General features: G+C 37.6%; 1 long non-coding RNA gene across 1 annotated transcript; it reads right to left on the bottom strand.

Moving 5' to 3' along the window:
* Positions 1–794: 794 nt before the first annotated feature.
* Positions 795–15985, bottom strand: LOC125964451 (uncharacterized). Its single transcript, XR_007477490.1, has 2 exons — positions 15864–15985; positions 795–917 (listed from the first exon to the last, which is right to left on the bottom strand). It is a non-coding gene; the product is annotated as an uncharacterized LOC125964451 (long non-coding RNA).
* Between the last annotated feature and the right edge of the window lie 3997 nt (positions 15986–19982).

The raw sequence follows: 19982 nt of genomic DNA, 5'->3' as shown, positions 1-19982 counted from the left end.
ACTCAGTAATTGCAAGTCATCATATTCTCATTCTGTCTACTAAGCCCCCCACTGAAAAAAATCAGTGGACCCTTCTTCAACCTACCCATATCTTATTCCGTGAGTAACCATTCTCTCATATAAAACATAAACATGTGACTAAACAGTCATGAATAAATGACCTTCCAAAACATACATGTTTTTAAAACGCTTCAAGAGAACTGCCTGAAATGTTATCAGCCAAGGTACAATGCAAATAGTCCAGATTTAAATAATATTTAGAAGCATTGTAAGAATACCACGGAGTTTCAATTTATAAATTAAAAATAAAAATTTTCTGCTTTCAGTATCCAATTTCTTATTGTCATTCAATACCTGCCACTTTAATATAGAAGAGAAATATGAATTTCCAGAATAACTACCAATTCAATACAGGAATGAACCAGACTACAAATTTTGGGTTTTTGTGTGTTTTTAAAAAAGTTTTTTTAACATCTTTATTGGAGTATAATTGCTTTACAATGGTGTGTTAGTTTCTGCTTTATAACAAAGTGAATCAGCTAAACATATTCATATATCCCCATATCTCCTCCCTCTTGCGTCTCCCTCCCACCCTCCCTATCCCACCCCTCTAGGTGGTCACAAATCACCAAGCTGATCTCCCTGTGCTATGCGGCTGCTTCCCACTAGCTATCTATTTTACATTTGGTGTGTATATATGCCCATGCCACTCTCTCACTTTGTCCCAGCTTACCCTTCCCCCTCCCCATGTCCTCAAGTCCATTCTCTATGTCTGCTTCTTTATTCCTGTCCTGCCCCTAGGTTCTTCATAACCTTTTTTTTTTTTTTAGATTCCACATATATGTGTTAGCATATGGTATTTGTTTTTCTCTTTCTGACTTACTTCAGTCTGTATGACAGACTCTAGGTCCATCCACCTCACTACAAATAACTCAATTTCGTTTCTTTTTATGGCTAATATTCCATTGTATATATGAGAACCATAATTCAAAATAAGTCATGTACCACAATGTTCATTGCAGCTCTATTTACAATAGCCAGAACATGGAAGCAACATTAAGTGCCCATTGACAGACGAATGGATAAAGAAGATGTGGCACATATATACAACAGACTAGAAATTTTGCACCAGCTTTTGTAACTTAACTGAAGAACGTTTTGTGATGAAACTCTATAGAGATATGAAGAAATACCTAAAATTTCTCAGCCACCAGAGATCAATTATACCTTAAAAAACTTTGAGTCATGAATGGAACAAACTCAAGAAATATAGCTGAATTTCTCTGAATCAGACCTTGCAAAAGTATGTTCCTATTTTCTAATCTTTTTTTTTTTTTTTTTTTGCGTTATGCAGGCCTCTCACTGTTGTGGCCTCTCCTGTTGCGGAGCACAGGCTCCGGATGCGCAGGCTCAGTGGCCATGGCTCACGGCCCAGCCGCTCCGTGGCATGTGGGATCTTCCCGGACCAGGGCACGAACCCGTGTCCCCTGCATTGGCAGGCGGACTCTCAACCACTGCACCACCAGGGAAGCCCTTCTCACCTCTTTTGACCATACCCATTTCTGTAATAACTACATCAGCATTTCACACTGTATACTTCAGTCTGTTACCAAGTGTCTGACAAAGAAAATACAAAATTTTTTATTGTCAGAAATCCTCATACACTGCAGGAGTGTAAAATTGTGCTACCAATTTGGATAACAAATTTGCAGTTTTGTACAACGTTAAACATACATTTACCCTATGGCCCATAAAATCGTCTCCTAGGGATTCATTCAAAAGGAAAGTGTATGTCTACAGAAAGCTTGTGCAAAAATGCTCATAACAGGTTTATTCATAATAGCCAAAAAGTGGAAACAATCTTTGTGTCCATCAAGAGGAGAATTAATAAAAAAACTATGATATACAATAAAATACTATTGAGAAATAGAAAGGATTGAGTTACTAAAATACACAACTTGACTGAATCTCAAAAACAAATGCTGACCAAAAGAGGCTGGTACAAAAGAATGTGTATGTCTGATTTCATTTATATGAAAAAGTCCAAAATAATATTCAATGGAAGAACACAGATTTATGGATTCAGCAGGACTCTCAAAGATTGACTGGGGAGCAGAGGGCACTACGTGCAGTGATGAAATATTTTATATCTTGATGGGGAGATATGGGTTACATACATGTTTGCGTTTGTCAAAGCTACACAAACTATAAACTTGAGATTGGTACACACACTGTATAAAAATACTACTTTCATAAGAAATAATTTTTTTTAATATTTTAAAATTTTGGGCTTCCCTGTGGCACAGTGGTTAAGAATCCACCTGCCAAGGCAGGGGACACGGGTTCGAGCCCTGGTCCAGGAAGATCCCACATGCTGTGGAGCAACTAAGCCCATGTGCCACAGCTGCTGAGCCCTTGTACCACAACTACAGAAGCCCGCACGCCTAGAGCCCGTGGTCCGCAACAAGAGAAGCCACCGCGATGAGAAGCCCGCGCACCGCAATGAAGAGTAGCCCCTGCTCACCGCAGCTAGAGAAAGCCCGCATGCAGCAATGAAGAACCAATGCAGCCAAAAATAAAATAAATTTATATTATAAAAAATATATATATTTAAAATTTTTGTCTTGGTTAATGTTTGAAAAACATAGAATTAAATAAAGTAAGACTTCTTTAATAGTGCGAAGAGTAATATTTCTTTGATAGTACTAATATGTACTATTAATCTCCAAGAGCTGTAGTAAGTAAACTTTTTGCCATAGACCACCTTTAGAGACTAAGCATCTTCAGGACACAAAACAAGGGTAATATTTTATCATAATGCATGCCAAAAAATACTGAGAAAAAGTGTGTATGTGTGTGTGTGTGTTAGCAGTATATTAATAATAGGAGTGAGACCAAATTAAGAAGACATCAATTTCCATGGCACAATGACACATATCATCTCTTTGGTACCACCTGTTAATAAGGTCAAGAAAAAATGGAAATTGTTACTGAGCCTGCCGAGTAGATTAAAGGAGACAGCTGAAGAGTACAGCAAGGGGAGATACCAGGACAATAAAAGAACAGTGTATTGGGACTTTGATTCAGAGAAGCAAGGCAGTTGTATGGGAAGAGTCAGGAGTTTTATTTTCAGCTCAGTTGCAGACTTTGCCAGGGGCCCCTGGCAATTCACACATGCAATTTATGACACTCTGGTTGGCTTACTACATCTGACCTGAGAGTTTGTAATTGTCTGTGACTGGTGGCAGCTGTCACTGGAGTACAGTAAGGAAGGTGATTTCTCTGTGCTCCATGTTTTGGGAGACACCAAACCTACAATAGAAAATCTGCTAGTAAAGAAAATGAAATATTCAAGATCAACTGTAAACAGATCATTTTGTGAATACTATTTATGAATTGCAGTCCTCACTGTAAGAGTGCCCAGGTGTTTCAGAGAACTGCAAAGTATACTCCCAGGGCTGGAGGCGGAGACTGGGGTGAGGGTGACTCGGATGGTAGTCTGATGCCAAGAGAGAACTTAAGGGCATCTACATAATCACCATCACCAAAGCCAGTGAGTGGAAGGCCTTTGAAGCTTTCACATCGATCCTCTGTGCACATGTTTAAATTTCACAAATAACCTTCTTTTTTAAAAAAGTGTTTGTGGCTTATTTATAAACAGATATTATGCATATCAATAAACCCAATAATGATTTGTCTTTTTTTCTCCTATGTGGAACATAATTCGTTTTTTTCAATGATGTCTCCTACAATAAAGTGTGGACTTGTCCAGGGGCTGATTAGCCTGGGTAGTCATGTTTCCCATCCCATGCCCCAGGTGCCTCCAGAATAGTACCTCACACCTACTCCACACACACCAAATGTATTGTGGATAAAAGGCTGGTATGAAGGAAGAATAGACAGATGGATGGGTGTATGGATGGATGGATGACACAATTCAACATTACGTGTCAACTGAATGGAATAATGTTATAAAATAAACTTAAAGATGAATGCCAGGACTTCTGGTTCTGGCCAGGATGGGATAGCTCATTCTTAGCTAGTCTTCTTTCAGTCACCCAGAAAATCCTGGACATCGTACAGGAAGCAAACATAGAAAGAGTCTGAAAGTTAAAAGAACATAGACTGGATAAGAATTATAGGACTTGAAAAACAATATGTTGACGAGGGTGAGCGTTCCGTAGGTTTTCTTTTTGCCTTTCATGTATCCTGGGTGGGGCACTGGAGAAACCTACGACCTAGAGCAGCCAAGAGGCACAGACAAGCAACAAAGCCCAAAGAAAAGCCTATACGCTCTAACCAAAGGACCAGTGAAGGATGACCTAGAAGTATAGAACAGCTTTTTAATAATACATACCTTAGTCCAGCCAAACACCAAGGGAAAACTGCCCCCACCCCTGCAGAATCAGTGGGGCTCTTGGGGGCTGAAGTTCTGGCCCCACCTAAAAACAGCAAGGCTGGGCAAGTTGGCCTCCCCCTTCCCCTCACCTGATTGGTGTCAGTGGGACCAAATGCAAAACATTAACTTCTACCCACACATAGCAGCAAAGAGGTGGAATGAGATGGTGCAGGGAGATGCCAGTTGGCATTCTGCTTCCCTCACTGTGGTAATATATGGTAAAATAAAATTTCACTTCTGCTAGATCTTAACTTCACACAAAATAGTGACTTTCTTACAAAAAAGAAGAAGAAGAAGATTAAATAAGATTCAGGTTCTCATAAAACAAAACCCCAAATTCCAAATTCTTAGGGTCAGAATAAGAAATCTCCCATCATACTAAGAACAAGGAAAATCTCAACTTGTATGAGGAAAGTCGATCAACAGATACCAATACCAACATATCACTGATGTTGAAAATATCTGACAAGGATTTTAAAGTAGTCATCATAGAAATTATTCAGCAAACAGTTTCAAAAACACAAATGAAAAAAAGTGGAAAGTCTCAGCAAAGTAATAGAAGATATGAAGAAGGATCAAATGAAAATTTTACAAACCAAAAACAAAATAATCAAAATAAAGAGCTCAATGATGGGATCAGCAGAAGAATGGAAGGGACAGAGGAAAGAATTCATAAACTCAAAGACAATACAATAGATATTACCTAATCTGAACAACTGAGGAAAAGTAGATTGGAAAAAAACAAACAATAGGGCCCCAGGGACATATGAGACTATAACAAAAGGCGTTACGTTTTGTGTTATGAGTCCTGGAAGGAAAGGAGAAAGAAAGCAAGGCTTAAAAAGTATTCAAATTCTCTCAATTTTGCTGTGAATTAAAAACTTCTCTAAAAAAATTGTCTTAATTAAAAAAAAAAGTATTCAAAGAAATAATGGCTGATGAACTAAAACTTTGGCAAAAAGGAAAAAACTTATATATTCAAGAAACTGAGAAAACCCTAAACAGGATAAACTCAAATACATTCAGAAGAAAACAGAAGCCAAACTTCTGAAATTTAAAGACAAATGAAATATCTTGAAAGCACCCAGAAAAAAAAATAATAATGATGCACTATCTATGGAAGAACAACACTTTGAATGTCAGCAAATTTCTCACCAGAAACCATGGAGGCCAGAAGGAAATAGCACATCTTCATTGCTCAAAGAAGTCAATGCAAAATTCTATACCTAGCAAAAACATCCTTTAGAAATGAAAGTGAAATCAAGACATTCTCAGGTGAAGGAATTTAAGAGAATTTGATATCAGCAAGCTTATCCTAAAATAATGTCTAAAGGGAATTCTTCAAACAGAAATAAAATAATAAAGAAAGGAAACTTGTAGCATCAGATATGAAAAAAGAACAATTTGAAAATGGGAAGAGTAGAAATATGGATAACGTTAATATACTATCCTCAGGTTGAGTTTTCTAAATTGTTAGGGGGTAAAGCAGAACTTTTAACACTGTCTGATGTAGTTTCTAATGTATGCAGAGGAAATATTTAAGACAATTGTAATATAAAGGGGAAAAGGTAACTGAATGAAAAGTGTGGTAAGTTCTCTATGTTTTACTTGAACTGGTAAAATGTTAAAAGCAATATATACCATTGGATATTATGGAAAGAAATTATTTAAAGAAAATATTTAAAGATATTATTTAAAGGAAATTAAAACTATGATGAGATGTCACTCCATCCATATTAAAACAGCTAAAATTTTTAAAGAGTGACAATAGCAAAAGTTGGTGAAGCTGTAGAGACACTGCGTCTCACATACATCCCTGTTGAGAAGGTAAAATGGTACAGCCACTCTGGAAAACAGTTGGCAGTTTTTTAAAGACTAAACAATCACTCAACGTATGCCCAGAAATTGCACTTCTGGGAATATTTCTGAGAGAAATGAAAGATTATGCCCACACAAAGCATTTTACACAGAATGATGGGCTCCAGAAGTCCTATCCTCTAAATCTGAATAATTAGAAGAAAAACCCACCCTTTTCCAGGATGATAATCATGAATCTATTTTCTACAAAATTTCATTCTGAACAGCTGTGGACTGGTGATTACTAGGTGTAGTGATGAGCTGGGATGAAGAATTGGAAAAAAATTTAAGTGGAAGAGAAATTAAGTGGAAGTTGATATACTGAACTGTGTGACTCTTAAACTTCTTTCTCTACTAGAAGAGGAAGCTTTTAACATATATCTTCCTACCACCCTACTGCCTGATCACTCCCCATCACAGGTGAGGAGTAGATGATTCTTCTCTGGATAGCGTAATTAAACCTAGAGGAAAAGTTATTAAGCCCTTAACATAAGAAAAAATGTGTCTTTCTCTTCCTCTGATTTCTGGTGATGCCTAGTGCTGTTAAGCCTGCCATGACCATGATGGAAGATACAAAAATTGCAAGTGGACAGACAGGGCCCAAAATTTGGGTCTAGGATGATGTTGTTGATCCACTGCATTAACCAGACATGGAGCCAAACTACTGCAGGACTTCTCATTACATGAGATTTTATATAATCTTTTAAATTCTGTATGACCTAGGGTACCTTGGGTTATAAGTAACAGAAAACTGAACTCAAAAGTAAATAGTAAATAATAAAAAGTAATTACACAAAGAAATGCAAGATCAGCCATGAATGAAGAATAAGAGAAAATTGATTTGGATAGTTCAGTAGGAAATATGAAATCTCAATAAGAGAAGAAAGCCAGGTAACAAGAGATTCAACACAGATGGTTAGCAAAATGGCACAAAAAGCTGCCTGCTGAAGGACAGTAGGCCTGAAAAGCAGGAGTCTCACTGAAAAAGAAGGACAGAAAAGACTAGGGGCAGTAAATGATAAATGATACAGATGGGCATTAAACAGTGATACAGAAGTGTTTGGGAAAATATTAACCACAGTTGTATCCATCACAAGCCAGGCATATGAAGAATAAGACAGTTATTAATTTTAAAAATTAAATCATGCAAAAAGTTTAGTTATTATGAATATTATTTGCATAGTCAAAATAATATAAAAAGTGACAATCAACTTAACCAAATATTCTAACATTACTGTATTAGGGGACAAGGGAAGATAAATGGGATGGGGCCGTCATGAGGCAGAGAGCCAATGACCTATATATTGGTGGGATTCAATAGAACATATCTAATATTAATAAACCCTACTGATTGATTAGCTATGTAGAAATGTTTTAGGGGGGACATGAATAATTGAGTTTGTTTGAGTCACCAGGCACACTGCTGCCTCAGGGTCTTTGCATGTGTTGCTCAGAAACTCTGCCTCTAGATATCCTCTTGACTAACTCCCTGACTTCCCTAAGGTGACAAAAATCACTGCTCAATAAAGTCTTCTCTGGACAATCTATCTAGAGTTTCACTCCCTCTGAATATTTCATATATTCTTCCTTGCTCCATTATATTTTCTGAGCACATATCACATCCAATGGATAATCTATTATTTATTTATTATTCATCTATTAGTTGTCTTCCTATTGTACATATTGTACACTCCATATTGGAAAGGACTTTTATGTGCTTTCTCACTGCTAATTCACAGCACTTAGAATACTGGTACATTGTAGGCCTTCATTAGCTATCTGGTGAGTACATAAGTAAACCTCTGTTGAATGTTATTATCTCTGAAGAGCAAGAGGCTGGTTGGGTTTTATTATTATTATTATTATAAGCCTTGTACTGTGACTTTAATGAGCACACTCTCATTGAAAAGTATATTTTTTATAAAAATATGAACTAGGTCAAATATAAAGAAAAAAACTTTCTAAAATGATATTGAATTTGAAAAATATCTGGATAGTCCCTTGGAGGTTTCAAAATAGGTTTTAACCTATTTTGACAGCTGATTGGGAGACATAAGTACTAAATAACGAAGAAGCTGGGAAGACTATCTATTGGACCAGTTACTTAAGACAAGATTGATTGCTTCTCAGAAGAGTTACTGGCCAAAGCATTTTAAAGACTGGATCTAAAGAGATAGACATGTGGAGAGAAATGATACGATTATCTTTTAGTTCTATAAAAATCAAGCCTGAGGAAAATGTTTTAATTTTTTTCTCCTAACAAAAAAGAATGTATTTCATTGTGTAACATTTAGAAAATAGGAATTGGCAAAAAGATGAAATTTAATTCATAATCCTACTGTTCAAAAACATTTTTAATATATGTGTGAACATCGTCCAGTTCTATTCCCCTATGTGTATGTACGTGGGTGGGTTTGTGTGTTTATGCGTGCTTGTATATGTGTATAAATCCCCTCTTATTTTCAAACTGGGATTTGTGATACAAGTACATTTGAAGAGCAAGGTTGGGACGCCTTCTTTCTTTGTCCTAGCATACTGGCCATTTGTATAATGACTTCCCAGCTACTATTGACTAGGGGTAGACTGGAGCTTTTGACCTTGAGGTTAAAGTTTCCATGTCATCTGTTACTAATCTCTTGAGACAGCTTGTCCCCAGACATTGTTTCTTTTGGGCATGTTTTTATCTAAATTCCTTCTAACAATAAACCACGAAGAACCTCTCAGTCTGAGAATAGTGAAAGCAGATCCTGGGAAAAACCATACCGTGCTTCTCAAAGTACATGCTGAACTTTGATCTTCTTGTAGAAATTTCATGGTTGGTATGAACTGCCCTATCAGGAAAATTTCCCTCTGTTGTTGATAAAGAAGAACAGTTCAGAGAAGAATAGTTTTTTTCAGGTAACAGTGTGGGTCGCAAACAGATAAGGAGCACACCAAGCAAAAGCTCTCCAGACAGAAATCCATTTTTTCCCCAGGTATCATTCTCTATTTTTATAAATAATCAGGTAGCTATTTTCTCCCATTTTTCTTTTGATTCCTTCATTCTCTCTTATAGATTCTGCACAGAGGACCTCATCCCATCATGACATAGTCAAAGAGTCACTCACTTCCAAACCCATGCGTAAAGAGACAAAACAAAAACCCATAGAATTTGCCTTAAATGTATCATTTTTTTGACATTCATTCATCATAGATATATGAAATAGTTACCAAACTGAAGCCAAGAAAAAGAAAAATTCCTTGTGACACAACTGAGATTGAAATACCAAAGTGAATTCCCATTGGCCTCAGAATAGCATTAAACTATTGCTGTACAGAAGAGCTTTACATTACAAGTGCATATATTGGTCTAACAAAAAGTAAATTCCCTTACCACTATAGGAAATTATGCACTTGTTTTGCTGCCTTTTCAGCACAACGCTTAGTACATGGTAATATATATACCTTTGAGTACCAATTGAGTTCTTTACTTGCAATTGAATTTGTTTAAACAGCTACTTTTAACAAAACTGATCCTCTAATTCCTTAAAGTATCTACAGTTTGAAATCCAGTTAAGTGTTAAATTCATTGTATGCTTAAAAATGCTCAATGCCAGCATTTTTATTGTCCAAATTATTGGCATTTATCGGCTGCAATGACATTTTTTTCTTTGTGCATTTCTAATTGGAGAAAAATGCATACATTTGAATCGGACTGGAAACCTAATCTTAATAAAGGGGGGTGAAACTATTCTTTTGTCCTTCTGAAATAATATTTTTTTAGCATAGCTTAGATCTAAATGTATATGTTAACTTCCAAAATTTAAATGGTGGAAAAAATGGTCCTGTCCCATTCTCTTCTTGAAAAGCATGTCAGGAAAAAGAAGAATAAGAAACGGAAGTAAAAGTCTCACCTTAAGGGAAGTGGAAGACATTTATAATCCAAACTACAATGTGTGGAAAACTATGTAGTGGAGGTAAAAGAGGTATGAAAAGATGACAAGAGCGAATGATTTCAAGATCTCAAGCTATCAACTTATGCACAGCTGTCCTCAGAAGATGGCACACCTTAAGGGAAACACCCAGAATCCATAACAGGAACAATGAAAATATTGCATGGAACTGGTGTTACATTCTTCCCCAGGCTCTGAAGTGGCACCCTGAGCAACAAGGGCGATGAGGCTGAAGCCTGCTGTTTCCACAGGGAACAGTTTTGCATATGTCTTATGGGAAGAGATTCTGAATCATGACGATCCCTGTAACTGCAAATCCTGCTGGCTGAAGAGAAGAGAAACAGTTTACAAAACGTATACAGCTCTGGCATAAGGAACTTTTGTGTGAATTGGGGAGAATCCCCGTCATCTGGGAACGTGTGCTGTGCTGCTCACTTTTCTAATGACTATTCTGTAATTAAATCATCTTGTTAAAACTCATCACATTCAGAGATGAGAAATCATAAAAAATAAACTGGAAACCATTAGAAAATACAATAACGGAAAGAACAAGAAAGATAAACCATAGATGAAGAAAAATATTACTACAGAGTAGTATGATTCCATGAGTTTGAATAATTTAACAAATCAAGAAAAGTCACAGCAGAGACAATAACTCAGGGTAGCAACAATGAGACAGGAAAACATAAAATATAAGCTAACAGGACTCTGTAGAAAAAGTATAAAAGAAAGACAAGTCATAACACAAATAAAAGCAATATATATGTAGAAATGGGAAAAACACCACATTAAGAAGAGTAAGCAAAATAAAAATGTAAAGGATTATAAAGCAAATATGAGATCTGGAAGACAGTCAAAGGAGGTACTGCATGAATATAAATACGTCTGAAGAAGAAAACCAAACTTCCAAGAGAAAAAATATATTTAAACATGTAAATTCAGAAGTTTTCTAGAAATAAAAAAGTTGAATTTACAAATTGAAAGAACATACTGCACCTTAGAAAAGGTCATTTTATGTAGAATAATGGGCACCAACATGTATCCTAGTAAAATTACAGAACTTCAAAACTAAAGATGAATAGGGACTTCCCTGGTGGCACAGTGGTTAAGAATCTGCCTGCCAATGCAGGGGATACGGGTTTGAGCCCTGGTCTGGGAAGATCCCACATGCCGCGGAGCAACTAAGCCCATGTGCCACAACTACTGAGTCCATGTGCCACAACTACTGAAGCCCGCACTCCTAGAGCCCGTGCTCCGCAACAAGAGAAGCCACCACGATAAGCCTGCACACTGCAATGAAGAGTAGCCCCCACTCGCCCCAACTAAAGAAAGCCCACACAAAGCAACGAAGACCCAATGCAGCCCAAAATAAATAATAGATAAATAAATAATAGATAAAATAATAGATAATAGATAAATAAATAAATAATAGATAAAATAATAGATAATAGATAAATGAATAAAAAATAAGGAACCTGTTGAGTATCCATGAAAAAAAAAAAGACCTGAGTCACCCAGAGGAAAACATTCAGATTGTCCTAAGACACACTGTCAGCAAAATTATTCAACACTAGAATTCAGTGGGGAAATATATCCAAAAGTCTTAAGGGGCAAAAGCATCGAGATACAAGAACATTATACCCAACAAAGTGTTGGGCTCTTGGGCTGAACAGTGCTCTTGAGCCAAGCACAGTGTCTGGAAAACAGCAAATAGATTAAAAAAAATGAATGACCTTAGTAATGGCATATGAGTTTTAGTCCCTGTTGGACATCCACCAGAGTGTTCTGGCAAACTGAAAGACATGAGAGTAGAGCCCAGGAGGAAAGAGGTCACATTTGTGAACCATGATAAGTTAGCTAAAAGTGTAAACCAGGAAGGAGATACAAAACTCAAGGAAAATAACTTTTCAGAACAATAGCTTTTCAGAACTAAACTTCATTAAATACAGTAAAAACACAATCTAGAGTAAGATAATACTAGGCACTATCATCAGCCCTTGACATGAATCAGCTCATTTAATTCTCAAGAGCACCATGTAGCCACAATTATTAATATTATCGCATCCATTTTACAGACAGAGAATCTAAGGCACAGATTTTTAAAGTAACTTGCCCAAAGTCACATAGCTTTTGAACACAGTCTGGCTCCACATGCATAGTTGCTTCAGTTAGAGAAGAGGGAGGACCATCACAAGAAAGTAAAGTAGGGAAAGAGCATTTCAAGGCAACCACACTGACAACAAAGTCAGACACTACAGAGAGGTCGAGTGGTATCTGGCAATTACGTGGGCTTTTCTGACAGTTGAGAAAACAATCACAGCAAGTATTGAAGGCAGAAGCCAGACTAGGGTGAAAAGAGTAAGTGTGGGCCAGAAAAATGAAACAGTGAATATAGATCAATATGTAGACACATTTGATAGGGAAGAAAAGATATGGGTATCTCCTAAAACATTCTGGACATTTTTTTGGTCTTCTCTCTGTAAGGAAGTCTGAACTTGAGACCATTACTTTTGCCTAATTTGAGAACATCTCAGTAATGTACATATATGAAGCATTTAGATTTTACTTCTCCGTCTCAAATATTGTTATGTCAACTTGTAAACCACACAGCTTACAGAGGAGAGCTGCAAAATGGATAATCGGACAATAAGTCACAAAGAGTTGTAGAAAATATCAAGAGCTATCTGGTTTGACCTAAATTTGTCTTGCTTTTAGGTGAATTCATTAAAGGACTGTTTGACATCCTAGTTTAAAATTTGGGGGATTTTGTTCTTGTCAGTGTTATAGTTCATGGTATTCTTTACTTAGAATAGTGATCTCAGTAACTAAATAGCTAAAAAAAAAAACCAAAAAAAAAACGCTTTTGATAAAGAGCATACAATGCAAGTAACAGGTTGCAGAACAATTGTGTTTTTACCTAAATAAGAAAAGGAGTTTTGAACACTGTCACCTCCCCTTTGGTTACCTAGTGATATTGCCCAGTAACAGCCTATCTTCCCAAGCTGAGGCAAATAAAGCAGGTCTGCATATGCTGCAGATCTTAAAATCGCAAATTTACACTGTAGAGTAGGCCCCTCGAGGCTCGAGGCCACATATAAATAGTGATGACACACTCAGGATGTTTGGGTACATCTCTCCAATAGTACAAAGGGAGCTTTTTTTTTTTTTTTACAGAAATAGTTGGCCAGCTGTGGCAGCATTTCCCTGATTAGTTTCAAGACAATTTCTCTCTTTCGTTTGATGGAAACAGCCAGCTACCTTTCCCTTTTCTTCCTCCTCTGTTATGCGTTGTACAGTATCTGGGATTTGACGAAGGAGAGGTTTTGTGTTTGTGCTGTCACAAAACAGTCTGTCACTACTCAGAAGCAGAAGATGTGTATATAAAGCATTATATATAAAAGGAGGCTGTCCTACACTTGGCAGGAGAGAGATGTGTGAACAGACAGAAACGAGACTGTGTTATTCATGCTAGTGCTGGAAGACATGTGGATCCTGACAGACACGAGCTACAAGCAAAGATTTCACACCACACAAACTGGTAAACGAGGTTCTAAATCAGAACAAGACCCATAATGACTTTGGGCTCTTGATAGTTTGGCATTCACCCATGTAGTCCATTCTAAATAAATAGATATTCTTTGCTATGAGTTTTCTACAAGAGCTAAAATAGCTAACTAGACGCTCTGGAAGGTAAGAATACCACATCCTTAGCACCTAAGCATCTTTTTTTTTTTTTTTAATATCCAGCATATCACACAGTCTGGCACATATGTATTTCATAAACAAATGAAAGCTAAATATTTCTCAACTCCCCCTGCTACTATATGTGCACTTGGTGCTAATTCTCTTTTAATTGCACCAAAAGTAATGTCTCTTTTGTGGTCATGAGTGACCTAATCTACAGAGAAACCCCCAAACATGTTAGAAGATGTACATTTATAAATTACTTCTCATTAAGACCTTCATGCTTTATAACTACAGAATCTACCCCTTTTTCCACCTTCTAGTCATTCTCTTCACTTGCCTCCACATTTCCTCCCCCATGTGTACAGAAACTCAAGCATCTGTCTGACCCTCTCATTTTTAAGGCACTACTGTTAGTTTCTGCAACGCTCTCTCCTCTGTCTCCTAGACAGTCAGACCAGGGGCTAGGACAGCTGAGGAGGGCACCGTTGAGGCTCATCCCTGAGAGCAGTACATAATTAGCATGTGCTGATTTGAGATCATGGTCATTCTGTCACCCTTACAGGGATTCATTAAAGGTCACTGCATGTACTACTTGGGTAGATGGATGTACGCCTAAAGAAATAGAGTTCAACGTGGGCCTAATAGTACCAGCCTCTGCCCATCAACTATAATCATTATAAAATCACCACAGTCTTTGCGGGTTAACAGCAATATTAGCCTAGAAGAAAATCAAGGATCCTCTTTTTCTGTAGTCGTTGATTTATCAGTTGGTTTCCCATATAGCTCCTTTCCTATCAGTCCTAAACTCAGAGATCAGAACTACATCATAAGATGGTAATGTCATTACACATTTGTATATCATATTACAAGTTTCTACTTATGCATTACCTTATTTGAACTTGGTATCACACCAAGTGATATTATTGAATTGTTTTCTCTTTTATAAAAATTCAGAATTTTACTCGGCAGAACTTGTACATATAAAAAATTATGGGGCATTTTAAAACTTGGTATTCTAGGAAAGTTATTTGAGCTCTCTAAGGCTCAGTTTCCTGTTCTATAAAAGAGATGTAACAATAGTACCAAATGCATAAGGTTGTTTGAAGATTAAACAAGTTAATATGTGATGGTTAATTAGAATAGTATCTGGCACATAGAGATGTCAGCTATTATTGTTTTGTAGCATTAGTGTCATTATTAATATTATTATTTTCAAATGAATCATCCTAGAGAATTACCATTGCTTCAACTTTAAAATACAGACTTTAATGGTGATGTCTAGATCAAAAGTTTTTATTTTAAACCCAAGTTGAAACAAGAATAAATAGGGTATTTCATTGTGCTTTTGCTGCTATCTGTAAAGAGCTATTTTTATAAAAGACCTTTCCTGTAGGCAGGTGAACAAAATCTAAAAATCTCAGCTGTCTCCGTCCCCCAGCTAGGCTAGTTATTGTTGAGTCGTGGACTTTGAACATTTTCTTCAGAGCATTCTCAAGTAAGACTCACTATATTTTAAGACTTCTCAGTCATTTAATTTTTGTGATTACCCAAAACCAAGTGTGTCCTAGTGGTAGGAAGTATACCCAATTTTATATCCCCTCTTTTTATAATTTAACACATAATTACTAGTGAAAGAATGCAGTATGAATTGTATGTCAAAAGGTGGTACTATACCCTGAGAGAATTTAATTATTTTTTTGCATTTTTGAATTTTATTTTATTTATTTTTTATAAAGCAGGTTCTTATTAGTTATCTATTTTATACGTATTAGTGTATATATGTCAATCCCAATCTCCCAATTCATCCCCCCCTTTCCCCCCTTGGTGTCCATACATTTGTTCTCTACATCCGTGTCTCTATTTCTGCCTTGCAAACTGGTTCATCTGTACCATTTTTCTAGATTCCACATATATGTGTTAATATACGATATTTGTTTTTCTCTTTCTGACTTACTTCACTCTGTATGATAGTCTCTAGATCCATACACATCTCTACAAATGACCCAATTTCATTCCTTTTTATGGCTGAGTAATAGTCCATTGTATATATGTACCACATCCTCTTTATCCATTCGTCTGTCGATGGGCATTTAGGTTGCTTCCATGACCCGGCTATTGTAAATAGTACTGCAATGAGAACATTTAAATTTAAGTTTTATATTTTTAATTCCAAATAATTGCATCTCCCCTAAGAGATTAAATTTGGGGCAAAAGATAGCATTTTCAGACTCTTTTATGCCTCTATATTCTTCAAAATTTGACGTCCTGTCCTTAGCAGGGAAAAGGCAGCCACAAGCTCTTCATCTTAGTCTATCCTTAACTCTGCCCACTAAACTCTTCATAAGAGGAGGATCGTGCTGATTTTAAAAGTCAGCCTATGAAAGTATGTCTTCAGGGCCCTATATGTTCTGTTTCATCTGTTTGGGCAAACTCTCCATCTACGTTTATACATTTGCAACTTTGGCTGCTCTGGTCCTCGGCCGTAAGCCAAGAATTCCGGACATGCACAGTGCTGTAAAATCCTCCCAGGGATTTTAAAATCCTTTCTGAGAGCCCCCAGGCAGGTCTCACATGTGCACTGCACAGGTGCTCTCCCTGGGAATCTGCCTTGACTTCCTGGGCTGGTCACTGGTTCCATGGGCTCCGGACCCTCCTGCTCTTTGGACAACGCCCATTCATTCCCCTCCACTGCTGCCGCCTGTGAGGGACACTGTCTCTCACAGTGCTAAGCTGTTGTGGTTTTCCAGCCCTTCCAGTCTTCTTCAAACATGTTTACGGTCAGCTTCCCTTCATCTGGCACAAACAGTGCCAGATGCCCAGGCAGCCTTTGTCCTGACAATTCTGGCAGTGCAGACTGCCCGTGTTTTAAGCCCTTTTCAGACTGCCATCAGAGTAGTTACATGGCCTCTTATCCTTTAGATTTATCAGATGCGAGTCAGACCCTAGCCCACCAAGCTAAAGGGAACACGTATAATTCTTGATGTGGGGGGCAATGGCCTCCCATCCCTCCTCCATGGGTAGGGCACTAGGGGAGAGAGACAGTTGAAACCATACTGACAGTCCTCTGCAAAAATCCTCTTCCAACATCCAACTTGACATTTAGGAATTTAGACCTAAATGTGGATGAGGAATTGATTCACAAACTGGAATTGGCCACCTCCCAGGCAACACTTGCACGATGGCCTCTCACCTAGTCTTGGAATGTTTAGGGGGGTTCAACACAATTGAGTCTAAAATAGTTGCATTTCAAAATAATATTACTGATGTGTGAAATAATGCAGAAATAAGAGGAGATTTCATTTTTGCTAGATGAAACTTGACAACTGCGCTGACCAAATTGCCACTATTGTGTAGAAGATCTCGCAAAATATGAAATTTGTTACCCATCAGGAATCAATGCATTTTAAATGAGGAAGCTATGGAGAGGCTAGTGATTAATACAAGAAGAAATAATTCTAAATTTTTAAAATATCAGTTGGGAGCATTATTTTAAAAGCAGACCTTCTAAGCGTTGCTCAGATTTCTACACATTCCTACCCCCATAATAAGGAAAGTCCAAGTTCAGCAAGATAGGGCTCAAAACTGTGAACTTCTTTAGGTTTTGATTGCTAGTTCCATACACTGAAAATTTCCATAGGATATAAATTCAAAATAGACTCAGCAGGGACTTCCCCGGTGGTCCAGTGGTTAAGATTCTGCCTTCCAATACAGGAGGCGCGGGTTCGATCCCTCGTTGGGGAACTAAGATCCCACATGCTGCAGGGTGCGACCAAAAACTTAAAAAGAAAAAAAAAAAAGGCTCAGCATATGGACAGAGGATCAAAGGAGAGAGAAAGCAACAAGAGGAAAGAGATACAAAATACTTGTGGCTCAAACAAAACTGCACCTGCATTCAAGCAGCAGTCTGCTCTTCAAAGCAGTGGTTCTCTTAGCAACGTTATTGTTCTATGCTGTGGAAGCAATGTTGGTTGCTCTTCATTCATGTGTTTCCCGCTACAGATTAGGAGCTGTATTTACACCCTTTGAATCTTTTTCATGAAGGATTTTTCTTTTTCTCCACAAACGATCTTCTCGCTTTTTCTTTCTCTTGCCTCTCTTCTTTCTCTCCCCCTCCCTCTCCACTCCCTCTCTCTTTCCTTCTTTCTTTCTTCCTCATTTTTTAAATAAAAATCTCTCTCTTCCCATTACTGCATGGACTTTCATGCTTTCAGTTTCCCTCCTTGCAATTTTCAGGTAGCTTCCCAAATTGAGCCCTACACATAGCCTAGTAATCCATCCTTCCCCGTCTTTACCTTTCTCCTGTGATGTAGCCAAATGCCCTTTGAGGTTTCAAACTGTCAGGCTAGGCAAAACTGGAACTTTGGCACTTAGTAAATACTCACCAAGAAATTTTTACAGGTATGACGAACTAAATCCTGCTATTCACTTAAAAAAGAAAACGAAGAAAAATACACTTCCCTTTATTTCTGGCAGCATCTGACAAATTTATTATTTTATATTGTCTGACAAACTTTATGCCACATCACTTTATGCATTGCATTAGAAAAGTAGCTTTATACTGGGCACCATCTGCAGAAAACATAAAAGTGTTCAAGCTATCCTTGAGCTGGTGAATAACCTGTGGAAAAATGTCCAATAAAATCAATCTTCAATAGTTGAGCCTGTCACTAATTCTAGAATGACTGTCTTGGCCTGTCTAAAACTGCGTTTTTTTTCATCTCTCATGTTTAGGTCAGCGTTACTTATAGTCACAAAATCGTTACGTAATTTCACAAATAAGAAAGGTAATAACTTTAATTTTAATAATAGTACTGAGAAAAATACAAGCTTAAGAATAGGCTATTTTATGTACTAAAATTAAATAATCATGTTGAATGCAAAATAAGAATTTAAAAATGCAAATAAAATTACTACTGAAAGGAGAGACTTAAATCACGAGCTTGATCCACAGCAATAACAAATAAGTAGGGAAAAACTAATAAATACATAGCCTACTTTTAAATAAATTGGAAATATAATCATCAGAAAACACTTGTTAACCTTTCTAGGGTATAAGTTAGTGTAAACTTTTGCAAGGCTATTTGAAAATGAATCAAGTGATGCAGATGATGGAGAAAACAATCAATTGAATAATAAACGGAAGGAATGGAGAGGGAAAGGGAAACGAAAGGAGAGAGAAAGAGGAGAAGGGGATAGGGAAGGAGGAAGAGGACATCGGATATGCTCAGTAGAAGCTCCAGAATGTCCATCTAGGAAAGGCTTAGAATAGCAATCTGCCTGGAAACCGGTAAACTTAATTCTCTAGTTGATAGATAAAATTATGACAATAGTGTATTTGAACTTCCCTTCCCTCCTAGAATTATTAACAGACTTTTGAATACTATGTAAAACACAGGGAAGAGAATTACCATTTTCATACCCTATTACCTTTTCTTTTTTTTTTTTTTTTTTTTTGGTACGCGGGCCTCTCACTGTTGTGGCCTCTCCCGTTGCGGAGCACAGGCTCCGGACGCGCAGGCTCAGCAGCGATGGCTCACGGGCCCAGCCGCTCTGCAGCATGTGGGATCTTCCCGGACCGGGGCACGAACCCGTATCCCCTGCATCGGCAGGTGGACTCTCAACCACTGCGCCACCAGGGAAGCCCCCCTATTACCTTTTCTTAAACTGGTTATTTTTAATGATTTAAGTATTAACCGAGATACTTCTTCCCAAATCAACAAGGATTAATGGTGAGAAGAAATTAGAACCCTTTTCTAAGAAAAGGGCATATGTTGAACTCATACTTTATTATTATTTTTTTAATTAATTAATTAACTTATTTATGGCTGTGTTGGGTCTTCGTTTCTGTGCGAGGGCTTTCTCTAGTTGTGGCAAGCGGGGGCCACTCTTCATCACGGTGCACGGGCCTCTCACTATCACGGTGTTGCGGAGCACAGGCTCCAGATGCGCAGGCTCAGTAGTTGTGGCTCATGGGCCTAGTTGCTCCGCAGCATGTGGGATCTTCCCGGACCAGGGCACGAACCCATGTCCCCTGCATCGGCAGGCAGATTCTCAACCACTGCACCACCAGGGAAGCCCTGAACTCATACTTTAATTTTGACAGTCAT

The sequence above is a fragment of the Orcinus orca genome, chromosome 5 (assembly GCF_937001465.1).
Source record: "Orcinus orca chromosome 5, mOrcOrc1.1, whole genome shotgun sequence".
NCBI lineage: Eukaryota > Metazoa > Chordata > Mammalia > Artiodactyla > Delphinidae > Orcinus > Orcinus orca.
Note: the sequence above shows the minus strand (reverse complement) of the source record. Positions and strands in the feature narration are given on the sequence as shown.